The sequence below is a fragment of the Giraffa tippelskirchi genome, chromosome 9 (genome assembly GCF_054371585.1).
Source record: "Giraffa tippelskirchi isolate mGirTip1 chromosome 9, T2T-mGirTip1v1.2.pri, whole genome shotgun sequence".
In the NCBI taxonomy this organism is placed as follows: Eukaryota; Metazoa; Chordata; class Mammalia; order Artiodactyla; family Giraffidae; genus Giraffa; species Giraffa tippelskirchi.
In genome coordinates this window covers 112,855,222-112,862,149 of record NC_137283.1, presented here as the reverse complement: position 1 = coordinate 112,862,149, position 6,928 = coordinate 112,855,222, and the positions used below count along the sequence as shown (strand labels likewise).

At 35.3% G+C, this 6,928-nt stretch overlaps 1 long non-coding RNA gene across 1 annotated transcript; it reads right to left on the bottom strand.

Moving 5' to 3' along the window:
* Positions 1-383: 383 nt before the first annotated feature.
* Positions 384-6,419, bottom strand: LOC145521164 (uncharacterized). Its single transcript, XR_014065187.1, has 2 exons — positions 6,079-6,419; positions 384-2,178 (listed from the first exon to the last, which is right to left on the bottom strand). It is a non-coding gene; the product is annotated as an uncharacterized LOC145521164 (long non-coding RNA).
* Between the last annotated feature and the right edge of the window lie 509 nt (positions 6,420-6,928).

Below are 6,928 nucleotides of genomic sequence, written 5' to 3'. Positions count from 1 at the left end.
ATCATGGTCTCAAAACTTGTTTCACATCAGTCTGGTGTCACCTTGTATCACCATGAAATGTTCAAGAGGTTGCTCTTAAGTGAGTTCATGGCATTTTATACTATATATACTGTTTTTTTTCAGTATATACTGAAATACACAAATTTCATTCTCAAGTAGAAGTATTACCACCTGGCTTAGAAACTTTGATTGATAAAATTTTATGAAATGTGTTGAATCTCATTTGATGGGTCTGCTGATGACAGTTAACAGCATCACTTGTCCTGAAAATAATCTAGATATAACACTATGTTTTGAACAAAAAATCATGGTTTAAAGGTCTCTATTTTCTGTCCATCTCTCCCTTCTCTCTATCCCTTCCTTCCTCAGAAAGTGAAAGTCTATTTTAATTGTGCATGTGTGTGTGTGTGTGTGTGTGAGAGAGAGAGAGAAAGAGAGTGCACATACTCAGTTGCTCAGTCATGTCTGACTTTTTGCTACTCCATGGATGTAGCCTAACAGGCTCCTCTGTCCATGGAATTTTCCAGGTAAGAATGTTGGAGCAGGTTTCCATTTCCTACTCCAGGGATCATCCCTACCCAGGGATCAAATCTGCATCACTTGTGTCTCCTACTAGCTTATGATTATTCAAGTAGCAGATCTATAGCAAAACGGAAAGGACATAGATGTTCTGGTTTCAGTTTCCCTGTCTACTGCCTAGATAACCCTCAACTTTGCAAGGAACACTAGATTCCTACCTGTACAATGCAGGGAAAAGATTGTCTTTCTTAACCAGATACTATAAAACCTTGCTGTTATTAGAACAAACAAACAAAAAACAACATGCTATTTTCAATCAAATAATTAAAACTTAAAAATTAACTAAAAATTAGGGATAAGACAAAACCAATAAAGAAATATTAGAAGACAAACAATACATTCGAAATATTTACAACCCAAGTTACAAACAGAATTATTAAAAGACAGAATGTGCTTTTTACAAATTGATAAGAAAATGGTGACCCACACAAGAGCAAAACAATGAGCAAAATATACAACTCAACAATTCACAGCAAAGAAGATCCCAATGACCAACAAGCATTTAAAATCATGCTTAAATTCAATAATGGGAAATACAAATTATTAAATTAAAAATGATTGATAACTTTTTAACCAGATTGGAAACATTTAAAAAGAACTGACTTTTGAGTTTATATAGGGAAAGGTACTTTTATATAGTGTTGGCAAAACTGTAATTTATTACATTTTAAAACAAAATCTGCTAGTATCTATGGAAAAAAAAAAATAACACATTTCTGTAGACCAGTAAACCCATTGTGAGAAACTATCACATATATAAAACTATATATACTGACCTCTGCTCTGACATGATAGAGAAACAGAGACTGGATTTAATTTCTTTTTTTCACCACTACACACATATACACACACACATACACACAAATCTATCAAAATTAAAAAACCCATATTATACAACCTTCTTCAAAGCATCAGATATGACACAATAAAGGACAATGATCCCTGAGAGAAAAGAAAACAAGATAAACCCAATTATTAATTATTTTCACAGCTTATTGCCTTGAGAAAATGCCCAAGACAGTGCAAGGAGCTGGAATCCAGTCACACTCCCTGATGAAAAAGATGGAGCTGAGTATCCATGGAGGTGAAGGAAGGGCAAAGCACAGAAGGAAGCTAGACAGAAAACTCCAGATATCTGCAGATATTTTAACTAAATAGTATATTTTTGATCACACAAGTATTAAGGAAACTACTCATAACCACGGAAAGCACAGAAGGAAGCTACACAGAAAACCCCAGATATCTGCAAATATTTTAACTAGATCAATAGATTTTTGATCATCAGAAGTATTAAGGAAACTACTCAAGACCAGGAAAAGAAGCATCCAAAAGAATTGCAGGGGACAGTACTTGAAACTTACATAGGAAATGAAATAGTACCTGTTTGATTCAGTAAGATTGGACAATTTCATAATTCATGGAGCATGGGGTGCAGTACTCAGAAAAGTTTTGCTTAGAACACTTTAAAAAGCAAAATGGAGGGACTTGCCTGGCAATCCACTGGTTAAGACGCCATGCTTTCAATGCAGGGAGTGTGGGTTCCATCCCAGAGGACTAAGATCCCACCTGCTGCACAACACAGTCAAAAAGTTCTTTTTTCTAAAAGAAAAAGCAAAATGGAAAAAATAAAAACCATGTTTAAGTTACACAACTGTGTTCCAAAACAAAGCACATAGCAAGGTGACATCATATTATTTGGCATTCAATAAAAATTATCAGACATGTAAAGAAGCATGAAAATATGACCCATAATAAGAAAAATACATCAATCAAAATTGACCAAGAACTGATACAGATGTTGGAATTAGCACAAAAGGACACTAAAGCAGTCACAGCTGTAGTCCATATATTGTAAATGCTAAGAGACATTGAAAATATAGAAAAGACTAAATGAAACTTTTAAAGATAAAAATTACATTGTTTGAGAAGAAAATATACTTAGAGGGATTAATGGTGCATTAGACACTAAAAAGAAAAGTGGATAGCAATAGCAATAGAAACTATGTAAAATAAAACATATGGCCTGGTGGCTCAAATGGTATAGAATCTGCCTGCAGTGTAGGAGACCTGGGTTGGGAATATCTCCTGCAGGAGGGAATGGCTGCCCACTTCAGTATTCTTGCCTGGGAAACCCTGTGGACAGAGGAGTCTGGCAGGCTATATAGTTCATGAGGGTGCAAAGAGTCAGACACTACGAAGCAACTAATATATCACTCTCAGACATTAAAAAGAAAAGTGGATATCAATACCAATAGAAACTATATAAAATAAAACAGAGAAAAAAGAATTTAGTGTAAGTGGGAGACCTAATGTGTTAGGACCCATGTAAAGAGTTTGTAATATATATCAATTTAGGATATGGAAAATATATCAATTTACAGAAATAGCTTAAATGAGGCATTCTCTATTATCACATAACAAAACTATCTATGACCTACTTCCCATCACCTTCCTTATCACGCACAGGAAGCAGCTTTTACTCTGTGTTTGAAATTATGCTATCCTTTTACATCACAGGTCAGAATGAGAAACTATCACAAGCATTAATTATGAGAATGTTGTTTGGGTCTTTAATTAAACTTTTTAGAGCAGATTTTGGTTCACAGTAAAACTGAGTAAAAAGTATTGAGTTTCCACATCCTCCCTGTCTCTCCAACCATACATACAACCCCACTATCAACCTACCATCAGAGTGGTCAGTTGTTACAATGGATGAACCCCCTTTGACACATCTGGGATTTTTATTAAAAGAATGTTTTCTCTAAAAGCATGCACAGGATACGTTAGTTTCAGAACAAACAGTAAATTTGCTTCTCTGAAGCAGTGGATTAGTTTGACATTTTTGTATCATAAACCATTGGTTTTTGTGTTTTTGTTTTAACTAATAAATTGGCTGGTCAATCTGTCCAATCTCAAAAGTCTCTCAGCGTGTGTTTTATAAACTAATCTTAATCCTCCTACATTTTATTACTCCCCACCTTTAATTTCTCTTACCTATGAGATATTCATTTAGATATCCTTTAAATCCTTGCAATTCTGGCATTTTTGTCATATTAATCTCTTGGAACAAGGGATAAAAAAATAATATTTAAATTTAGTTTCTTTTCAATTATTTTCATTTGAGGGACAGAAAAAAGTATCAAATGATATAATTTATTTGGTATTAAATTTCAGAACAATCTCTCTACTAGCAGGAGATACAAAATTTGAAATGCTCATTACAAGACATTTCATTTGCATGGATGAAAATAATTAGGAAGCAACACTGACACATGTGGGGGATGATACATAAACATATTACATAAATTATGCCCAGTGTGTTTACTTAGCAGAGCTTTATGTAACAAGTACATGTGGGCACAATGATTGTATGTTAACCTGTATAATTAAGAAAGTGATTTGCTTAACAAGTAATTTGTAATAAAATGCCTAGCCAGTAATCATAAGCACAAGCCATATGTTTTTAAATAGGACCCAAACATTTGCATAGTGTTTATGTACAATAAATTAAAGCAAAATGAAAAATCTGCTGACAAGAAATAAGTAGCAATAAGGGAGAGCAATGTATTAAATCCTTCATTCTGGATCATTTAGGTAATGTTCCATTCATTTTAGATTCATGAGTAGAAGCCTTTACAGATTGGGCATGCATACCATAAATCTGGAGTTATCCATTATTAGGTGGCGTTTTGCTATTTGCAGTTGTACATGTTTACTTTGTGCATAATTAACTGCATAATAGCTGTCTGTGTTTTGCACTGAATTTACACTCAGACTCTCATCAAAACAAATGACTCCAGAAAATAGGATGCTTCCATTAAGTTCCCTGCAATCAGCATTTCCTAATACAAGTTTACAGAAATGGTTTTGATTGTGACTCTTAGTATCCTAACGCTTTCAGCAGCTAATGTGTATGTTGGAGTTTAACTTGTTAAACTCCTAGATACATAAAGAGTATGGATGAGTGGAGAGAGGAGGAAGCAGAGCACCCCTAAGAAGAGCCAAGAAAGAAATTTCCATGAAAATAACAAGCACAGTGTCTAGTCGGACAGGTAACTGATCACTGAGCTGCATAAAACAATGGACCGACACACATCCCAGGAGTTGTTTTGCATATACGGCCGTGATGGCCAAATCAACCACCTGAGGGCAGAGTCTCTGAAAACGGGCTGTCAGAAGAACCAACAAGACACATTCCAATCTCTCACTTTGTTTACAGCCAGATAAACTCAGAAGAATAAATTACCAAATTAAATTAATCAACAAGAAACTGGTGGAATTAAATACCAAAGAATAAGAGAAGTAAAAGGGATAAAATAAAAGATAACAGAGACTGAATTTCACTGATTATGACTGCTGGTTGACACAGAAGTTGATAAACTTTTTAAAATCATGATATATGAGGCTGTATATACTCTATTGAAAGCAGTCCACTGTGTTCTTAATCAAAAGTTAAATGAAACATTTACAGGAAAAAAAATTATCTGTATCTTTAGAAATGGTCATTTCTGGGGAAAGAAAAGAGGGAGATATAAAAAGGTATAACCAGTTCTCCAAGTTGTATTCATAAGGTTATTATTATTATTTTGATGACAAAGCATGAATTGTTTGAATTGGAGCTTGAAACAAAGATCTGTTAAGTAGTAATTTTCCTTGTTTTAGAATCCAAAATGTCATTTAATGATGTAAGCATAAATAATGTGCCATATGTATAACACATGACTCTCAGAAATAGTCATCATCAAAATTATAATTCCACATTATCTGCTTCTACTTTAAATATTTACTTATCTTTATAAAAAAGCATTTTATGAATTTAACAATATTTTCTTATTTTACTATTAGCCTAAGTCTATAAAGATGCTATTCTCTGCATGTTATTTCTTAAAATTTATAAGCTTCACCTAATGCTTCCAAGTAATTACTTTTCAAAACACTCTAAAGCAATATTTTGGTTGCAAAACTAAATATTTCAAAGAGTCAGCTCAGAAAATAAAAATTAAGAATGATTTCACTGGGATTCTGGCAAGAAGATGGTGTAATTCAAGCAGAATTTCTAGGACCACACCCTACCACTACTTCATTTGGAACACAGTGATTTTATATAAATAAATACATGTATGGTGATATTATAAATATATAATGTATAAATAAATAAATGTATAATATATATCACGTGTCTTGATAGAAAAATGGTAAGTGATAAATAATCCTGTGGACCAGAACCAGATCAGAAATCTGCATGCATATCAATACACAGAGACATAAACTATGCTCACAGAAAAGACACTTTGGTATCACAAAGACGCCAAAACTATCCATATTTTCAATGTCACTCTGATAAGAGAAAATTCTCAACATGGCTTTTCATGGAAACTGGCAAGTGGTACTCAATTAACATAGAACACATAAACAAAAATACACAAGACTAAAAAAAAAGTGAAAGATATTATAAAGGTCATAGTAATCACTCATGCGGTGTCCACCACAACACACTACCTTTTGTCGTGCTGGGCTCTGCTAGCCCTGCTGGCCTTTGCAACCAAGCTGGCGTGACTTGTGCTGGGTCCAGCCTGGTGAGCAGCCAGTGGTTCTCCCCAGCTGAGGCGGCCCCATCTCAGCCCTGGCTCTCACGCGACATTCACAAGTCTGTGCCTCACTCCGAGGGAGTTTTCACCAAGGCGTCTGCTGTGGCTGACTTGGCCGACGTGGGAAGCCCACTAGCTCAGCGTTCAATTACCTCAGTCTTCTCCATAGGGAATGAGGGAACTTCCAAGTCTCTCAATGTGAAATGAGGTCCTAGCATCTTCAGCAAAACTTAACTGAAAACAACCAACACCTAAGCAAACTGGCGTTCGGTAGGAATGAAAGAACTTCTAAGGCTCTCAACGCCAAAGGACATTCTAGAAGCTTCAGGAAAACTAAACAGCCAACACCTGAGCTTGGTCTTTGGTTGGAAGGGTTAGGGGAAGTGTTGGCTGAAGGAGGAGGGGCTCAGCTGAAGAGTGTTAAGAACAGTGTTAACTACTAATGCAGTGCATACTTGCGGCAAGCCTGCAAGGTTACTTCAAGAGGGCATATCCCAGATGAGAGCAGGGGATGAAAGCAGCCTTTGAGTCAAAGTATCAACTTTATTCATGAGTTTAAAGTCTCAGCTTCAGTGCTCTTCTTAAATTATCTACTACCTCACCTTCTCTGAGATGTGTTTCACTCTAGGCCTGTTTACTCCTATCTTACCTACCCCACTTCTCACCAAAAATTCCCTGGGAAGAAACCAAGTTTCATTTCTCATCTCTGTGCAAGTTAGTCTTTAAGAATAAGAGTAAGCTCGGTGGCAAAGATGTGATGG